Source organism: Myxine glutinosa, chromosome 5 (assembly GCF_964187855.1).
Source record: "Myxine glutinosa chromosome 5, kmMyxGlut1.1, whole genome shotgun sequence".
Classification (NCBI taxonomy): Eukaryota; Metazoa; Chordata; class Myxini; order Myxiniformes; family Myxinidae; genus Myxine; species Myxine glutinosa.
Window position 1 is genome coordinate 134471036 of NC_136265.1, and position 20061 is coordinate 134491096.

A 20061-nucleotide genomic window follows, 5' to 3' on the forward strand; every position below is an offset into this window, starting at 1 on the left:
TGATGAGCCATGCCATTGGCAATGATGTATTGCCTATTATGTGGGTTGGGTTTAATGCAAGCATTTGCAGTGACCACCTTCCAAAACAAGAGGTTCTATATATGCCAAACTTACGCCAGCCTATCACCAGCCTAGAGGTCGTGCAGGAGACTCTCCTCATCACGCAGAGGTGTGCTAATGAGATGGGACAGAAATACGGAATAGTCAGTTATGATCTGGGCGCAGCCAAGCCGGCACTTCAAATACAAGTGACTGAGAAACCGAAATTTGATAACATTTTCATAATGTTAGGCCCATTCCACATCGAAATGGCTTTCTTCAAGGCTATTGGGAAACTCCTGTCCAACTCTGGAGGACCAGAAATGCTGACTGAATCTGAGGTACTTGCAACCGGATCCTTAAACGGATTTTTGACGGGGAAACATTTCAACAGGTGCAAGAGATTGCACCCCATACTAGCCCTTGCTCTTGAGATGCTACACTTCTCATCCTTCTTAGACTCTTACCCACACAGAGAAGAAACAGAAGCATTGATAAGCAGCATTCAACTGACCACGTGGGAGCAGCTTCAGTCTGCTCTAGACTCGGACGTCTTCAAAGCATGCACAGCCGCGTATGAAGCATATACCCAAGTGACAAGATCTGGAGGCCATGGTGCAACCGCCCAGTTTTGGAGAATGTATATAGATTACATTCATAAAGCCAGTGACAACCCAAATTCCGTTACAATACTGACTGCATTCTTAAGTGGGTTGATGCATGAAATGGACACATAAGAATTGCTGTTCTTGATTCACGATGATCTACTGAACAGTTTGGGACCAATTTGAAAGATGTACTCAAATTGTGAATTAACACTCACCTTGCCAGGGACGGGGTCAATGAGTACATTTTGCGTTCTTAAGTGGGTTAATACATGAAATGGATACTTAAGAATGACTGATCTTGATTTAGGATGACCTAAGGAATACATTGCCATATGTTTCATGGATGTACTCAAATTGTGAATTAAAAATGCTAATTAGCGTTAATTAGCATTAATTAGGTCGTTCTTAAGCGACCTAATACACAAATTGAAAACTTAAGAATTGGGAATTCTGATTTCCACTCCTATAAAGAACATTTTAAGACAAGTTTGAAAGATGTACTCAAATTGTGAATTAAGAGTCACATTTAGGGGTCTTTGGTGGCGCCCCCTGGTTGCTGTGCAGAATTGCAGAACTTAAGAATTGCCTTTTTGGGGTCTCCTATCATAGATGCATATATTCCAGGCCTCAAACCTTTTGTACTCGAGATGTGAAACAAATGTTTCTGGGCTCCCGCACTATATGAACCCCCTTCCTCTCCTGCGAAATATTTAATTATTCGATTAATGACATATTTAATTAATTTTCAAAAAGCTAAAGCTTCGGATGAAGCACTGGTGTTTTAGGTATGGTATTAGCCAATTGATTAAGAAAATATTTTTGGATGAATATTTATTGATGTTAATTATGCAATCAATCAATTGTTGTACACCTCTCCCTCCCAATACAGTCTCTGAGCTGTACGGCAGTAATGCCGGGCGCTGGAGGATATATATATTTTTGGGCATGGGGGCAGTGTACTTTGAATGTATCTGTACTTGTTCATTGTAAAATTCGGTCTGGAAAACCAATCTAATAAATAAAAATTTAATTTTAATGTTTACATTTTTGAATGACTAGGTTTGAGGGCCATCTCACCTTATGTACAGAATACTGATGTAGACTTGGTTGCATTGCAGACCCTTCCACCTGGACACCTTGAAAAATTCACTTCCACCGGAGTCCACTTTAAGCTTCTTGAAATCTGCAGCACAAAACCGTGCCAGTGTTTTTCACATGCTAACAGTACATACAACGCTTATCATGCACTGGTTCATGACGCGGACAGGTTTGTGTCCTTGTTAACCGCACGCAAGAACTGCTCCATCCCTGCAATTCTTGAGGTGGGTAAGGATTTTAAATGTCATAAAAAGGTTCTATTAAGTGCTGGAAGTGTTTGAACAGGTGGGGAAAAGGTTTCGAGCAGGGGCCCCGAAAGGTTTCGAGCAGGGGCCCCGAAAGGTTTCGAGCAGGGGCCCCGAAAGGTTTCGAGCAGGGGCCCCGAAAGGTTTCGAGCAGGGGCCCCGAAAGGTTTCGAGCAGGGGCCCCGAAAGGTTTCGAGCAGGGGCCCCGAAAGGTTTCGAGCAGGGGCCCCGAAAGGTTTCGAGCAGGGGCCCCGAAAGGTTTCGAGCAGGGGCCCCGAAAGGTTTCGAGCAGGGGCCCCGAAAGGTTTCGAGCAGGGGCCCCGAAAGGTTTCGAGCAGGGGCCCCGAAAGGTTTCGAGCAGGGGCCCCGAAAGGTTTCGAGCAGGGGCCCCGAAAGGTTTCGAGCAGGGGCCCCGAAAGGTTTCGAGCAGGGGCCCCGAAAGGTTTCGAGCAGGGGCCCCGAAAGGTTTCGAGCAGGGGCCCCGAAAGGTTTCGAGCAGGGGCCCCGAAAGGTTTCGAGCAGGGGCCCCGAAAGGTTTCGAGCAGGGGCCCCGAAAGGTTTCGAGCAGGGGCCCCGAAAGGTTTCGAGCAGGGGCCCCGAAAGGTTTCGAGCAGGGGCCCCGAAAGGTTTCGAGCAGGGGCCCCGAAAGGTTTCGAGCAGGGGCCCCGAAAGGTTTCGAGCAGGGGCCCCGAAAGGTTTCGAGCAGGGGCCCCGAAAGGTTTCGAGCAGGGGCCCCGAAAGGTTTCGAGCAGGGGCCCCGAAAGGTTTCGAGCAGGGGCCCCGAAAGGTTTCGAGCAGGGGCCCCGAAAGGTTTCGAGCAGGGGCCCCGAAAGGTTTCGAGCAGGGGCCCCGAAAGGTTTCGAGCAGGGGCCCCGAAAGGTTTCGAGCAGGGGCCCCGAAAGGTTTCGAGCAGGGGCCCCGAAAGGTTTCGAGCAGGGGCCCCGAAAGGTTTCGAGCAGGGGCCCCGAAAGGTTTCGAGCAGGGGCCCCGAAAGGTTTCGAGCAGGGGCCCCGAAAGGTTTCGAGCAGGGGCCCCGAAAGGTTTCGAGCAGGGGCCCCGAAAGGTTTCGAGCAGGGGCCCCGAAAGGTTTCGAGCAGGGGCCCCGAAAGGTTTCGAGCAGGGGCCCCGAAAGGTTTCGAGCAGGGGCCCCGAAAGGTTTCGAGCAGGGGCCCCGAAAGGTTTCGAGCAGGGGCCCCGAAAGGTTTCGAGCAGGGGCCCCGAAAGGTTTCGAGCAGGGGCCCCGAAAGGTTTCGAGCAGGGGCCCCGAAAGGTTTCGAGCAGGGGCCCCGAAAGGTTTCGAGCAGGGGCCCCGAAAGGTTTCGAGCAGGGGCCCCGAAAGGTTTCGAGCAGGGGCCCCGAAAGGTTTCGAGCAGGGGCCCCGAAAGGTTTCGAGCAGGGGCCCCGAAAGGTTTCGAGCAGGGGCCCCGAAAGGTTTCGAGCAGGGGCCCCGAAAGGTTTCGAGCAGGGGCCCCGAAAGGTTTCGAGCAGGGGCCCCGAAAGGTTTCGAGCAGGGGCCCCGAAAGGTTTCGAGCAGGGGCCCCGAAAGGTTTCGAGCAGGGGCCCCGAAAGGTTTCGAGCAGGGGCCCCGAAAGGTTTCGAGCAGGGGCCCCGAAAGGTTTCGAGCAGGGGCCCCGAAAGGTTTCGAGCAGGGGCCCCGAAAGGTTTCGAGCAGGGGCCCCGAAAGGTTTCGAGCAGGGGCCCCGAAAGGTTTCGAGCAGGGGCCCCGAAAGGTTTCGAGCAGGGGCCCCGAAAGGTTTCGAGCAGGGGCCCCGAAAGGTTTCGAGCAGGGGCCCCGAAAGGTTTCGAGCAGGGGCCCCGAAAGGTTTCGAGCAGGGGCCCCGAAAGGTTTCGAGCAGGGGCCCCGAAAGGTTTCGAGCAGGGGCCCCGAAAGGTTTCGAGCAGGGGCCCCGAAAGGTTTCGAGCAGGGGCCCCGAAAGGTTTCGAGCAGGGGCCCCGAAAGGTTTCGAGCAGGGGCCCCGAAAGGTTTCGAGCAGGGGCCCCGAAAGGTTTCGAGCAGGGGCCCCGAAAGGTTTCGAGCAGGGGCCCCGAAAGGTTTCGAGCAGGGGCCCCGAAAGGTTTCGAGCAGGGGCCCCGAAAGGTTTCGAGCAGGGGCCCCGAAAGGTTTCGAGCAGGGGCCCCGAAAGGTTTCGAGCAGGGGCCCCGAAAGGTTTCGAGCAGGGGCCCCGAAAGGTTTCGAGCAGGGGCCCCGAAAGGTTTCGAGCAGGGGCCCCGAAAGGTTTCGAGCAGGGGCCCCGAAAGGTTTCGAGCAGGGGCCCCGAAAGGTTTCGAGCAGGGGCCCCGAAAGGTTTCGAGCAGGGGCCCCGAAAGGTTTCGAGCAGGGGCCCCGAAAGGTTTCGAGCAGGGGCCCCGAAAGGTTTCGAGCAGGGGCCCCGAAAGGTTTCGAGCAGGGGCCCCGAAAGGTTTCGAGCAGGGGCCCCGAAAGGTTTCGAGCAGGGGCCCCGAAAGGTTTCGAGCAGGGGCCCCGAAAGGTTTCGAGCAGGGGCCCCGAAAGGTTTCGAGCAGGGGCCCCGAAAGGTTTCGAGCAGGGGCCCCGAAAGGTTTCGAGCAGGGGCCCCGAAAGGTTTCGAGCAGGGGCCCCGAAAGGTTTCGAGCAGGGGCCCCGAAAGGTTTCGAGCAGGGGCCCCGAAAGGTTTCGAGCAGGGGCCCCGAAAGGTTTCGAGCAGGGGCCCCGAAAGGTTTCGAGCAGGGGCCCCGAAAGGTTTCGAGCAGGGGCCCCGAAAGGTTTCGAGCAGGGGCCCCGAAAGGTTTCGAGCAGGGGCCCCGAAAGGTTTCGAGCAGGGGCCCCGAAAGGTTTCGAGCAGGGGCCCCGAAAGGTTTCGAGCAGGGGCCCCGAAAGGTTTCGAGCAGGGGCCCCGAAAGGTTTCGAGCAGGGGCCCCGAAAGGTTTCGAGCAGGGGCCCCGAAAGGTTTCGAGCAGGGGCCCCGAAAGGTTTCGAGCAGGGGCCCCGAAAGGTTTCGAGCAGGGGCCCCGAAAGGTTTCGAGCAGGGGCCCCGAAAGGTTTCGAGCAGGGGCCCCGAAAGGTTTCGAGCAGGGGCCCCGAAAGGTTTCGAGCAGGGGCCCCGAAAGGTTTCGAGCAGGGGCCCCGAAAGGTTTCGAGCAGGGGCCCCGAAAGGTTTCGAGCAGGGGCCCCGAAAGGTTTCGAGCAGGGGCCCCGAAAGGTTTCGAGCAGGGGCCCCGAAAGGTTTCGAGCAGGGGCCCCGAAAGGTTTCGAGCAGGGGCCCCGAAAGGTTTCGAGCAGGGGCCCCGAAAGGTTTCGAGCAGGGGCCCCGAAAGGTTTCGAGCAGGGGCCCCGAAAGGTTTCGAGCAGGGGCCCCGAAAGGTTTCGAGCAGGGGCCCCGAAAGGTTTCGAGCAGGGGCCCCGAAAGGTTTCGAGCAGGGGCCCCGAAAGGTTTCGAGCAGGGGCCCCGAAAGGTTTCGAGCAGGGGCCCCGAAAGGTTTCGAGCAGGGGCCCCGAAAGGTTTCGAGCAGGGGCCCCGAAAGGTTTCGAGCAGGGGCCCCGAAAGGTTTCGAGCAGGGGCCCCGAAAGGTTTCGAGCAGGGGCCCCGAAAGGTTTCGAGCAGGGGCCCCGAAAGGTTTCGAGCAGGGGCCCCGAAAGGTTTCGAGCAGGGGCCCCGAAAGGTTTCGAGCAGGGGCCCCGAAAGGTTTCGAGCAGGGGCCCCGAAAGGTTTCGAGCAGGGGCCCCGAAAGGTTTCGAGCAGGGGCCCCGAAAGGTTTCGAGCAGGGGCCCCGAAAGGTTTCGAGCAGGGGCCCCGAAAGGTTTCGAGCAGGGGCCCCGAAAGGTTTCGAGCAGGGGCCCCGAAAGGTTTCGAGCAGGGGCCCCGAAAGGTTTCGAGCAGGGGCCCCGAAAGGTTTCGAGCAGGGGCCCCGAAAGGTTTCGAGCAGGGGCCCCGAAAGGTTTCGAGCAGGGGCCCCGAAAGGTTTCGAGCAGGGGCCCCGAAAGGTTTCGAGCAGGGGCCCCGAAAGGTTTCGAGCAGGGGCCCCGAAAGGTTTCGAGCAGGGGCCCCGAAAGGTTTCGAGCAGGGGCCCCGAAAGGTTTCGAGCAGGGGCCCCGAAAGGTTTCGAGCAGGGGCCCCGAAAGGTTTCGAGCAGGGGCCCCGAAAGGTTTCGAGCAGGGGCCCCGAAAGGTTTCGAGCAGGGGCCCCGAAAGGTTTCGAGCAGGGGCCCCGAAAGGTTTCGAGCAGGGGCCCCGAAAGGTTTCGAGCAGGGGCCCCGAAAGGTTTCGAGCAGGGGCCCCGAAAGGTTTCGAGCAGGGGCCCCGAAAGGTTTCGAGCAGGGGCCCCGAAAGGTTTCGAGCAGGGGCCCCGAAAGGTTTCGAGCAGGGGCCCCGAAAGGTTTCGAGCAGGGGCCCCGAAAGGTTTCGAGCAGGGGCCCCGAAAGGTTTCGAGCAGGGGCCCCGAAAGGTTTCGAGCAGGGGCCCCGAAAGGTTTCGAGCAGGGGCCCCGAAAGGTTTCGAGCAGGGGCCCCGAAAGGTTTCGAGCAGGGGCCCCGAAAGGTTTCGAGCAGGGGCCCCGAAAGGTTTCGAGCAGGGGCCCCGAAAGGTTTCGAGCAGGGGCCCCGAAAGGTTTCGAGCAGGGGCCCCGAAAGGTTTCGAGCAGGGGCCCCGAAAGGTTTCGAGCAGGGGCCCCGAAAGGTTTCGAGCAGGGGCCCCGAAAGGTTTCGAGCAGGGGCCCAAAGGTTTCGAGCAGGGGCCCAAAGGTTTTGAGCAGGGGCCGAAAGGTTTTGATCAGGGGCCGAAAGGTTTTGAGCAGGTGGGGAAAGGGTGTGAACAGATGGGGAAGGGTTTGAGAAGGTGGGGAAAGGGTTTGAGCAGGTGGGGAAAGGGTTTGAGCAGGTGGGGAAAGGGTTTGAGCAGGTGGGGAAAGGGTTTGAGCAGGTGGGGAAAGGGTTTGAGCAGGTGGGGAAATGGTTTGAGCAGGTGGGGAAAGGGTTTGAGCAGGTGGGGAAAGGGTTTGAGCAGGTGGGGAAAGGGTTTGAGCAGGTGGGGAAAGGGTTTGAGCAGGTGGGGAAAGGGTTTGAGCAGGTGGGGAAAGGGTTTGAGCAGGTGGGGAAAGGGTTTGAGCAGGTGGGGAAAGGGTTTGAGCAGGTGGGGAAAGGGTCTGAGCAGGTGGGGAAAGGGTCTGAGCAGGTAGGGAAAGGGTCTGAGCAGGTGGGGAAAGGGTCTGAGCAGGTGGGGAAAGGGTCTGAGCAGGTGGGGAAAGGGTCTGAGCAGGTGGGGAAAGGGTCTGAGCAGGTGGGGAAAGGGTCTGAGCAGGTGGTGAAAGGGTCTGAGCAGGTGGGGAAAGGGTTTGAGCAGGTGGGGAAAGGGTTTGAGCAGGTGGGGAAAGGGTTTGAGCAGGTGGGGAAAGGGTTTGAGCAGGTGGGGAAAGGGTTTGAGCAGGTGGGGAAAGGGTTTGAGCAGGTGGGGAAAGGGTTTGAGCAGGTGGGGAAAGGGTTTGAGCAGGTGTTGGAAATTTTTAAATATTTTTTGGTGGTGAAAGTTAACGGTGACTCTTGGGCTGGTATTGCATGCCACTCATAAGTGGAGTGATCTTTTTGGAGCAACATTTTGGCGAGTTATTTTCTCCTTTCATTGTTGTTTCATATGCAGCCGATGTCTGCTGGTTCCATAATTTCTGGCAAAGCGTCTTTGGCGCTGATGCTATGCAGTGCCCGTTAACAGTAAGCTGGTACTCATTTTGCCAACCTCGAAAGGACAACAGGCCGAGTCAACCTACCTGGTGTTAATTCAACCGGAACCACAGGGGTTCAAACTCAAAACCCTAAGATCACAAGCCAGCCACCTTAACTGTTAAGCTAACACCAGGCTTTCTCCTTTCATTCATCCTCAACACATAATTGGATAACCCATTCTAATATAGTGATGTCATAAAAGACTTATTGCAAATCATTTTGATTTATCCCTTATTTTGTAAATATTCGTCCATTTTTATCTGCATTCAAATTCGTGCTCATACTTCTACATCCATTTTGATGTCTACTGGGTTGGCTTGCATTATTGTTGCATCAATCAACTTGTCGTGCGTGATGACATGGTGTTGTCAGAACTTCATCATCAGGTACAAGATAGTTGCGGTCTTGTACACAGAACCCTTCTTACTCTCCTCTTTCACACCCTATCTGCCACGTAGACCAGTCTGGAAGGTATGACGGGTCATATCCAATTCAACAACGAGGGATCAAGACTGAATATCACGTTTATTGCATCAGAGATGCATCCCGATGGCCTAAAGCAGGCAAGTTACATTGATTGTTGCCATAGCAACAATTGTATGTTTGACAAAGTAATCCATCAATTTATCTTTCTTTTTGGACCACAGGTTGGCTGTTGGTCTTCTGGGCACGGATATGCAAGAGGACTGAGTTCACCGAGTTATTTCTTCCCGAAGGAAACTTTTCGCATTCTGGCTCCAAAGGTGAGTCGGCACCGCCATTTTGTGCATGCATTTGAGTATTTGCTACAACAATTTCCAATTTATAATTTGGTGAATGCAACAATATTAATCGCATTTCAATATTGCTTTCTGATTACATTCCTCTTCCATTGGAGACTTTACCATTCAGGAAATTATCAGTAAGGGTCAATTACTAAGGTTGCTGTCAATTCGAGCCCGGAAAGATTCTATAGGAAAAGGTAGGAAGCATCCTACAAGGCTTGATGTATGCAGAAAGTTCAGCTGGGATACTACCTTATGGAAAAACAAAACAGGTTAGCTTCCGTTTCAGAGATGTCTATGCTAAAGGATGCAACGACCCCAATGTAATCACACTTGTTTTTTTTAATACATGGTCTAAGCCTCACGTCTAAGTCAGTCTAAGCCTGCCACACGCACACACACACCTTGGGGGAAGTGCCATCACTTCACAGGATACTCTGGGTACCAGCCACGTCATAACAATGGCGCTGCTTTTCTCACTGCTCTCAGCAGGGCATTTCCTCAGGAGGAATTTCCTCCTCCCCATGGATGCCAACCGATTGGGATTATCCGTGCTCTATCCTTTTAAATGCTGAACGTCAAGCAAGGAAGCAGCATGTACCATTTTTAAAGTCTTTGGTATGGACTAAACGGTCCAATCTGGATGGGTATTTTTTTAGGAGAAACTATCGCCTCACTGGATGGCCGTTGGCTGCCTACGGGAGCTCATCCGCCCTTTTCCAGGTGTCAGTCACTCTCCCCACTAGTAAAGCCAGTGATGGGTGTCGGTTTAGTTGCCGACAACCCGACCATGCGGCAGGTAGCACTGGGTTACATGGTACCAGTGGCAGTCACAAAAGACTTACCTGACAAAACTTGACTATAGTTTTACCCAGATCTGATTCCACCAAACAAAAAGACCAAGCCCTGTAATAGTGGGGCAACTTAGCATAACAATTGTGCATTTTGTGAGGAAAGCACCAAATTTGGCACATTAGTAGACTATCATATTATGAAAAGATCTGGATATTGGGCCATCTCAGATTCAGAGATTTGATTTTTGCAAGATTTCGATTCGATTGGGATCGAAGAGAACACCTTCTTCGTCTTCTGTACAGTGAAGTTGCCAGCCCTGAATTCTCTGGCTACATCTGGGTGCTTCATTGGGAGTGCAACCATGTCCCTCAGGTGAACAGGGACCCACCTGGCATAGTGTGTGTGGTCTAAGGCATGGAACCATGGGACCAGTTCCGTCAGGGCATCAAGGTACATCGTGAATGAAGCCTGCCGCAGAGAACGCACGTCGACCAGTACCAACATTTCTAGTTCCAGCACAGATGCCCAGTACTGAAAGTTGGGAATGTCTTCTCCTCTCTGGTGACACCAGTCTTCGAACTCAGGCAGGTCTTCTGCATCATCAGCATATGTCATACAGTGGCGTTCATACGCACGGTGTTGCAGGATGTGCAGTGCTGCTGCAGTGATTTGATGAGCTCTTCTTGTGCGGGTGACGTGGGCAGCTCGCAGGAAGGAGTCGGCCGTCCCTGGCGTTGCAATCTCAGCTTGCAAATCTACAAAATCTGCAAATCTTGCAAAAATCAAATCTCTGAATCTGAGATGGCCCAATATCCAGATCTTTTCATAATATGATAGTCTACTAGTGTGCCAAATTTGGTGCTTTCCTCACAAAATGCACAATTGTTATGCTATATTTAGCTTAGCTGCCGGACTATAACAGACATTTCTTAACCGAGTATGTTTTCGAACTACACTATCCTCTAGGTGGGTTGAGACCTGCATTGGTGTCTCAAATGCTGGTTGTGAGTCAGGTTTGACCTTTAATGAGCAAATGAATAATTTGGACTATCTGAAGCAACTTCCCGGTAGATGAACTTGAGACTGTGTGCTATGGTTCTGTTCCAGGTTCCCGGGTTTGTGTGGTACGACGATGATGTCTCCTTAGCCAATGGGTTCCTCGTGGATGTTCTCAAAAACCTGGCTAACAAACTGGAGTTCAACTACACACTGATACCAATAAATACATCTATAACAAATGACTCGATGAGATTGTGGGAGATTGAAGAAAGCCTTTTGAACAACACGGTAAGAATAGTTGTAGTTGCTTGCAAGCAGTCAGCTCACTGCCACCACCAAATATGCTGTGGCAATGGATGCATGGAATAGGCAAATGGAGAGGAGAGAGAGAGGAGGGAGAGGGAGGTGAAGGAATGAAGAGAGCAATTGGGGGAGGGCAGATGCATTTGAATGGCTTTCAGCAAAACCACAACAACAACTAATATGCAGCACAAGCAAATTGATCTCCATGTGAGCGTTCCTTTTTCAGGCAGAATTTGCCCTCTTCGGATATCCATACACCCTTTCCAAGACCAAGTTGGAGCTCTCAGAGCCCGTGTTTGAAAACGGATACCACATCATCATGAGTGGGAAGGAGATCTCCCAGACACGGCTCTTTCAGTTTTTGGAACCTCTCAACACCTTGCTGTGGGTTTCCATGCTCTCCGTTTGTTCCGGAGTTGGGATTGTCCTCGCCATAATTGCACGGTTGCACCCCGACGAGTGGTATCACTTGGCGCAGCGGAACATCGTCTCGAAAGAGGACGGGGAGAGATTCAGTTTGGTGAACAGTTTGTGGTTCGCGTTCTCCAGTATGGTGGGACAGTGCGGTGAAAGACTACCGCTGTCTATGGCAGGAAAGATCATCGCATATGCTTGGTGGTTTTTCGTCCTGGTTGCCTGTTCTACCTACACAGCTAATTTAGCAGCCTTTTTCACGGCAAGTGGCTCAGTCAACATCCAATCATTGAAGGACTTGGCTCGCCGTACTGATGTCCGATACGGAACTTATTCCGGTTACCAACTGGTCAACCTCCTACAAAACTCAACCAGAGACCCCTACAGCACGGTATGGAGATCCATAATGGACAACAGGACGTTGGTGGAAACTTCCGAACAGGGCTTGAGTTGTGCTGAAAAAGGGCGATACATATTTATCGGGGACATGTCTGCAGTGTACGCGGCCAAAAAGAACAAATGTGACCTCATCGTGTCCGATAGACATATGTTCCGTCACCTTCTCCATCTACCTTTCCGCCCACGCTTCCCTCACTTCTCGTCCATCTCAGACATGATTGTTAACCTGGATAATTCCGGAATACTGGCAGAGATAGAGCGCAAATGGTTCGCCCAAGAGGGTCAAGAATGCCCAAAGGATGAGAATGGACAACAGCAGATCAACATGAAGGATTTCAAAGGTGTGTTCATTTTCCTCATGATTGGCATAGCTATTGCTAGCCTTGTTGGTTATCTGGAATGCCTGTGGTTCCGGTTTAAGAATGATTCTGAAGACAAAAAGCTTAGTTCAGACGAACAGCAGTGATGTGTCAGCATGTATGTGAAACCCAGCTAACACGACAACGTTGGGCCAACGTTGGCATTTCGTCAATTGGTCCCAAGCTAATTTCTGACGTCTGGGTGACGTTTATTGGTTGCAAACATGACGTCTATTTTCCAACGTTTGGCCAACGTTGTTTTGTTCGCTGAGAAAGAACTTCGTCTTCAAATTGAAATACTCATCTTGTTCTATTATACTGAGGCTACTGTTTTTACACATGGAACAAAGCATGTTAACTTCTAGATGTAATGTCAATATTTAGAATATAATCGTGGAATTAAAACTATACAAGTTTTTGAAACTGCAACCAATTAAGAACATTTCTGAGTTTCTTATTTCTGACTTCCTGTCACATATTTAACACCTGATCACAGCGGCCAATTAAATTGGTTTGATATTGAACACCTGATCACAATGGCCATACTTCCACACATCTGGACTTTCATGTCAATTTTCTTGTGGACGAAAGCTAATGAGGAAACTAGAATTGCACTCAGTAAAGCGCAAACCTCTGGCAAGCTGAACAGTTTACGTGTTGTATCCCACTGATAGATCAGAATCCAGATTTGGACCTGAACCAAAATCGAATTGGCTTGTTTTCGTCACCTAACCAACTCATCCACCATGTTTTGTCATAATCCGTCCACATCTGAGAGATTATATATATATATATATATATATAAAGTTTTTCTCCTATTTCTCAATGGTGAAGAATCACTTAAAATAAATAAAAATTCTCGTATCCAGATTTGAATCTTTACCAAACTGGAATCTATTCATCCTGGTCACACACCCAACCTGTCCACCACGTTTCGTCTGAATCCCTCCACAACCAAGATATACTGCTTAGACAGACAAGCAGAAGACAAAAAGGGATGAAAACAATCTCCATCCACCTTCAGTGGCAGTGGTAGCAGGGGTTAACAACACACAAATAGGCCTCAAGATATCTAGTCGAACATTAGGCCTGGCCACAACTAGCCGACTCACCCATTCTGAGAGACTTGGGTCATACCCACGTGGTCGGAAAAGATACGAGAACAAAACTTCACAACCTGGTCCTTTAAACGTGATCCTATACCAAAATGGAGGTGGATACTTTAAATCATAAGAGGACCCACTTCCACCATCTGAATCATGTAAGTGAAACCAATGGGAATAATTGGGAGTGTTAATATAAAAGCATTTAGCCTCGAGAATTCTACAAGACAGTTTATTAATCTACCTGGAGGCGACTATAGGTTTTTGCTCTTCGTCTGTCCGTCCCACCTGTTTCCTGGACTTTTCCCCCATACCCTTTAACATATTGACGTGTGACTGCTCTCAGTAACACCGAGCGAGTCACGGAAGGCAATCGAGCGTTACTCCTGGGAATTCAGTTCAAACAGCGGATTTTATATATACACGGGAGGAAGAAAGGGGAGGGGAGATGAAGGGTCTTACCTGTCGATCGTGCCAGCAGTCCCAAAGCCTGCAAAGAAAATAAACTCGAACAAAGACGGGAATTAGAATGTACAAAAATAACAGGTTTATTAAACGGAATGCCTGTAACAAGAAAAACACAACGGTAAAACTAAATTCCTAACCGGGACGTCCCCTACACCAGACGAGGGAAAAAATAAACTGGAAAATAATGGGGTGTGTGTACTTAGCTTCGGTCACTGGTGGGGAGGGTCTTGTCAAGAGCCATCAACCCCAAGTGCCAGTCCAAACCCAGTTCCGTTCTTGGTGGGAAGAATGCCGCAGTCCGCCCGTTCATGTGCCGCTAGGCCTCACCGAGTGTCCTCTCACCCCTGGCCGCTTTGAGCACAAAGCAAACGAGTTGTCACGCCATTCTTCATTCCCAGCTCTTCGTTCGCAACTCGGCGTCCTCACAATCCCCAACAAGGTCTCGGCACACTATCGCCCGCACCAAGGTCCAGAACGTGAAGACAAGGGGAGAGAATCGTCAGCGCTCAAGTCGCTTTCCACATCCGGCACGAGACGCACGAGAAGGCACAAGAGAAGAGGGAGAAGCGAGAGAATCTTCGCCGAACGCGGTTTTTCCATCCCACCTCTGACGTCATTGGCGCTTCTCTTCCAATCAGCGAGTTGCTTCTTGCTCCGGCCTTCCTGTTGGTCAACTCCCGCCCAATAACTGCCATTCTGGGCGTGGCTCTCGGCCTGCCTGACCTTTGTGGTGATGCAGCTGGTTGCCGTCCCATCGTCAGTGCTCAGAACTGGCTTCCGGTTGGTTTTATTATTATTTAATGTGCATTAATTGGCATTCTCACTAGTGCCTATTGCATTGCCAAAGGGACAAAGGATCAATCACATAGGGAACGACGAACAGGGAAGTAGTTAACATAATCCCTATAACTAGTTAACATGCCCCATTCCTCATAATGGGGACAAATATACAACTTCATCTGACATCTGGGGTAAACAGGTCCTCTACTTTTTACATGGTGGTGGTTCTTCTTCTTCATGACAGTCGGAGCATGTTACCTACACAAATCTACCTAGTCTAAAGTATCTCCACCCCACCGACATCATATTTAACTGAAACTTGGCACATGGCTTTATGCTGATAAGTTACAGAACAAGTTTGAGTTTCCGGGCGTTTTGCTAATTTTTCATGGAGTTATGCCCATTGTGCTTGAAAGAAGAGCATTCTTTGCAAAGCAATTGTCTCTCTTGTTAGAATTGCAGTGCATGCAAGACGGAGCACAAACTTTCCAACCAAGCAAACCAAATTAGGCAAGTTGAACGTGTTGAAACAATTATCCAAATTATTTGCTTTGGGACATTCTATCGAATTCGGAGAAGCAGGCTCTGTGTGGGTAAAAACAATGGAATAAAACAGGTTGAGCAACGTATGTTAACTGTCAAGCTAAAACTTCAGTTATCAACTCTCAAGCAAGTTTTCTTGGTCTGACAAAGGGTTAACAACACACAAAACATCAGTTTCTCATCATAGTTCACATACTTCGATGAACCTTTTGACTCCATCAATTATTGTACTACCTGTCTAATCACACCTTCATCAATACATTTCCCATTTTACTGTTGGTACCTTTTCCTGTTAAATTCCACTTCAGCAATAGCCTGCAAGACGTGTCTCAGAAAGTTGACATTATAAAAATGGCTTGAGCACAGGTGTTTGAAATTAACTGTATATACTGGAATCAATTTCTCTGGTCATTGGGGCTGACAGGGTGGCTTCGACATTTGCCTCTAAACAGTCTAGCCTGGATTTGAATTCCGACCCACCTATAAACTATCATCCCAATGCATCACAGACAAGGCGATTCATCAATGTGTGTGCCATCACCCAGTTGGAGGTTGAACTAGATGTTTTGTCTACCGGCATTAGTTAGTGGACATTACCGGTGACACCATTAACAAATTCCAAATTCCTCACCTAACCAGCAGAGGGAATCACATTAGTGGCACAGCCACACACTCGGCCAATGATACCATCCCGCAGCCTTGTGCCACACTGGGCGGAAGAGTTGAACCTCGTGGATTTAAGCAAGCAGGTCCTGACATCAAGTTGCCATCTTTGAGGAAAGTAAAAATTAAATTGCACATGTAGTGTCATCAACTAAAACTGCTATAAAAGACTAATATAATTGATACTTTGCACATTAAACTAGCAAATGCTCAGGTTGAACAACTTCCAGAAAAAGGCAAAAACTATCATTGGAGAGAATGTAGAAGTTTGTCAAGTGAACTAGTTATTCCAAACATCAACCTACATTGACAAAATAGCTTCTCATCCATTTTTAGCACCAACAGGATTGGCCAAGAGGTATGCACACTCGCTGCCTTAAGCCTCAGTCGCACTGGATCATACGTTTTCTGGATCGTGCGATTGGTGGCAATTTGGCCGAGTAGAGGTACGACCAATCGGCAATGTTTGCTACGATCTCCATTTGCGATCACATACTGCAATTGCTCTTAAGACTGGTGGTAGGTCATCGTACGATTGGTGGTACGCGTGGTTGTGCGATCACCAACGATTGGAGAAGATCGATCGCAAGATCAATCGTAGGTAATCGTGCGACTAGTGGTGCCAATCAGCGACCGATCGTACGATCAATCGTGGCGACCTGCGACCGTTCGCACGATCGATCGCAGCCAATCATGAGATGGGTCGCTCAATCAGATCTAAAGGCTCGTGATCATGTGTCAGCATCAGTAGTCACCTACCTCTCAAGGAGTACACTTCATCGAACTTTTCAACTGAAACTATAATTTGCTATGCCTCCCAAGAAGGGAAAGGGCCGTGGGAAGAGTACCCAGCCAGAGCCAGATCCAGAATCTGATGTCGGGGAGATTTTGGCTGAGATTCACCCGGTACCGGCCACGCAGGATGACCCGCCTGGGACACGCCAACTGAACAGGATGCCGGAGTTCTTGGGGGGCCTTGATCGCGATGTGTTGACCGTCCAGCGCCCCACATGCATGACGGAAGTTCCATCGCTGCCCAAATTGCTCGGCGACCTGCAAAACAACACAGAAATACATTAAGTAAAAGTGACATAACAATACAATTAAATTTAATTCAATTCAATGCTAGAACATACAATAATTACAACGGAATATCATTTACCTGACGCCACCCTCTGTGGAGTGGTCGGGAAGTCGAATAACTCAACTTCGTATTCGGCCACGATGGCAGCAGACACTTCGTTCACCATGCCAGAGATGGTGTTGTGGAGCACCCAGAAGGAGTAAGACAGGCTGTGGTAGCTGTTCCCAGTGGCCATATACCGTAAGGTGATTACCAGCTTGAGCCCCGGTTCGAGAGGACGTCGGTAGTTGGTGTCCCGTTTCGTCAATCGGGGCGTCTCTCGGAGAAGCAGTTCGTGGAACATGCGCGGTTCCATGCGCATGTAGTTGGTGAAATCGCCCTGTGACTCCCTCTCCAGTTCCCGCATCAGGTTGGCGTAGTTGCCGTAGAAGGACCGCCTCTCGATCCAGGGACGCACCCAGTACTGGCGCCTTCTCTCTTGGCGCTGGTTTCTTCGTCGAAGTACGGCTGCGGCCACAGCACCCAGCTGTTGTTGTTGCTCCATCTGCAGTCGGGCCAACATAACTTCGAGTCTTCTCGGCGGCACTGGTACACCCGCCATAGCAATATGCTCTCTTTGGGTGTTGTAGTGGAGAGTGACCTGAACCCCAGAAGCCACTCCAAATATACTTGTCTGCGAGCTAAAGACTGGTGGTACCACCAATCGTAAGGTCATGCAACCAGTCGGGACAGGTCGTGACTGGTCGCACTACCGACCGTGAGGTCATACGACAGTTGGCACCACCAATCGTCAGGTGGCAGGACCAGTAGCACGACCAATCGTAAGACGACTTGACCCGCGATCATGCACGACTGGTGGTACGTCCATGTAAGACCCGTCTGCGACCTCAAGATTTGGAATCGCAGGTCAGAAGTTTTGATCACCATCGACCTTGCTGCGACTGATATTGCTCTGGCGATCACCCACAACCTCTGCGACCAGTCGCGCGCTCTTTCTACGATTCCAACATTTTTCGGTCGCAGCCAAGTCGTAACCTGGTCTCAGGCCCGGTGTGACTGGGGCCTTACTGGGTTTAAATCTTTATCCAAGTATAAACCGTCATCCCAGTGTTTCACACGCAGGGCAATTCAATGTGTGTGTCATTCACAGAGTAGGCAAACTTTTGCCAGGCACACCCTGATCAAATTACCAATTCCTGTTCCAACTACTGCTGGGAAAGCAAATGCAAACTACCCCATGTACACCCGGCCAAGAAACTGTCTGCAGTACTGAACCTGCATCTGGTTTTTTTTTTTGGTTTTTTTTTGTATACAAGATCGAGGCTCGTGAAAGAGCGAACATTAATCACACAGAAAGACAAATCGACACATAAAACATATAACATCGGGAGCGGTAGACAAGATGGGGAGAGAGGGGGAAGGACACAAACACAACATTTGAGAGCAGGGACCGAGAGACATGGAGACATCGAGAGATCTGAGAGAGGGCGAGGGCTTTGGGGGGGGGGGCATGGGAAGGGGGCGGTGGGAGAGGTATAAAACATATTGACACTGCCAGGACTTCCAGGAAAGAAGTTGGAATTTCAAACAAGGTGGATCTGGGGTGAATTAGCGGGGGTAGAAAAGATCAAGGTTTTGGATGGGGGAAGATAAGAGATGGTGGTGAACAGCTGTTTTAAAGACCTGGAGGGAGGAGTGGGATTGAAGGGAGTGAGGGAGTTTGTTCCAGAGGCGGGAGAAAAGAGGAATGAAAGAGTGAAGGTGAGCAGAGAGCCGAGATTTCGGCAGTTTAACCATCAGAGGGTTGCTGGCAGATCTTGTGCGACCTGTAGGAATATTTGGGGGACAGAGCACAGAGAGAGCTGGGGGTGCAAGGCCGGAGAGGAGTCGGTAGAAGACAGAAAGACCACCTACCTGCCTGCGGTGAGTGAGTGAAAGGCCCTCAGAGATAGCTTCATCACGGGAGATTCCAATAATTCTGAAAGCTTTGGTTTCAACAGCGTGAAGCCGAGCTAGGTGTGAGGCAGGAGCACCGGCCCATAGGGGAGAACAGTATTCCATTGAGCTGCGGATGAAAGCCTTGTATGTGGTGAGGAGCTCAGGTGTGCCGAGGAAGGACTTCGCACGACGGAGGATGCCCAGTCGGCGACTGGCTTTGGAGGCCAGCTTGGAAATGTGGTTTTCCCAAGAAAAATCATGGCAGATAGTGAGACCCAAAATCTTGAGCGACAGAACTTCTTGGAGAAGATTGTTGAGAAAGTAGATGGGAGGGTTGTCCAGTCGATCTTTTCGGAGAGACATAGTAAGAGTGTGAGATTTGTCAGGATTGAAAGACATGTTCCACTTGTTTGACCAGTCTGTGATTTTGTCCAGGTCTTCAGAGAGTGAGGAGGCAGCAGACTGCCGATCTGAGGGAAGAGGAATGGAGCGGCAGAGAGTGGAGTCATCAGCAAAGAGATAGAGAGGATTTTCGAGAGAGTCAGAGAGATCATTGATGAAGACCAGAAAAAGCACGGGGCCCAGAACACTGCCTTGGGGAACTCCAGCCTGAACAGGAAGAGGAGATGAGAGAAACCCATTCAGGGCCACACGTTGACGACGACTAGAGAGGAAGTCCGCCAGCCATGCGTGGAGATTTCCATGGATACCAAAGGAGGAGAGTTTGGTGAGCAGAGCGGGGTGCCAGACCGTGTCGAAGGCACGTGATATGTCGAGGGAGACAGCTCTAATTTCCTGTTTGGCATTGAGGACCTCCATCCATTGTTGAGACAGCAGAAGCAGCATGTCCAGAGTAGAGTGACCTGGTCTGAAACCAAATTGATGATCAGAGATCAAGCCATTGGAGAAGAGGAAAGATTTCATATCCGAAGCAATGATGGATTCCATGACTTTGCTGATAATTGGGAGAAGGCTGATTGGTCTGTAGTTGCTAGGATCTGTTTTTGCACCTTTTTTGTGCAAAGCGGTGATGTTGGCTGATTTCCAAGCAGATGGCAGTTGACCTTGAGCAAAAGAGAGGGTGAAGAGAACAGAGAGAGGGTGAGATAGAGCAGCAGAGCAGGATTTTAGGACCCGTGGGCTGATGCCGTCGGGTCCAGTTGCAGAATCAGAGTCGAGGGTTGACAGAAACTTTTCCACCTTGTCAGGAGGAAAGGACACGGAGTCCAGGAGCAGCAGGGTACGACTGGGTATGGTGGGTACAGAGAGGGATGGGTTTGGGACACAAGATTTAGAGGCAAACACAGAGTTGAGGCATTCAGCTTTTTCACGTGCGGAGTCAGCTGTGTAGCCGTTTGAGGTAAGGGAGGGGATGGAGGGGGAACAAACACCAGAAACGGATTTGACCAGACGCCACCAGGATTTGGAAGAGGGAGACAGATTAAAAATGCATATTTGTTTTATGGCCACTCATTAAACAGCTTCACGACATGACTTTCAAAATGACATCCACCGCAGATTGCCCACTGCACGTGCACAGAAACTCAGAGTAAAAGGCCATGTATATGTGCCAGATAAGGATTATAGCATGAAATTGCTCTCCAAGCATTTAAAGCCACCAACATTACCAAGGGAGAACTTTCCTCTGCACAAAAGATGTTGAACTTTCTGATCAACTCATCCAAAGTTTCCTTGCAACCCATGCTATAAAATCCCCCAACTATGTGGGTCTGTGAAAGGCCAGAAGAGGCGTAGATAAGCATTGTAC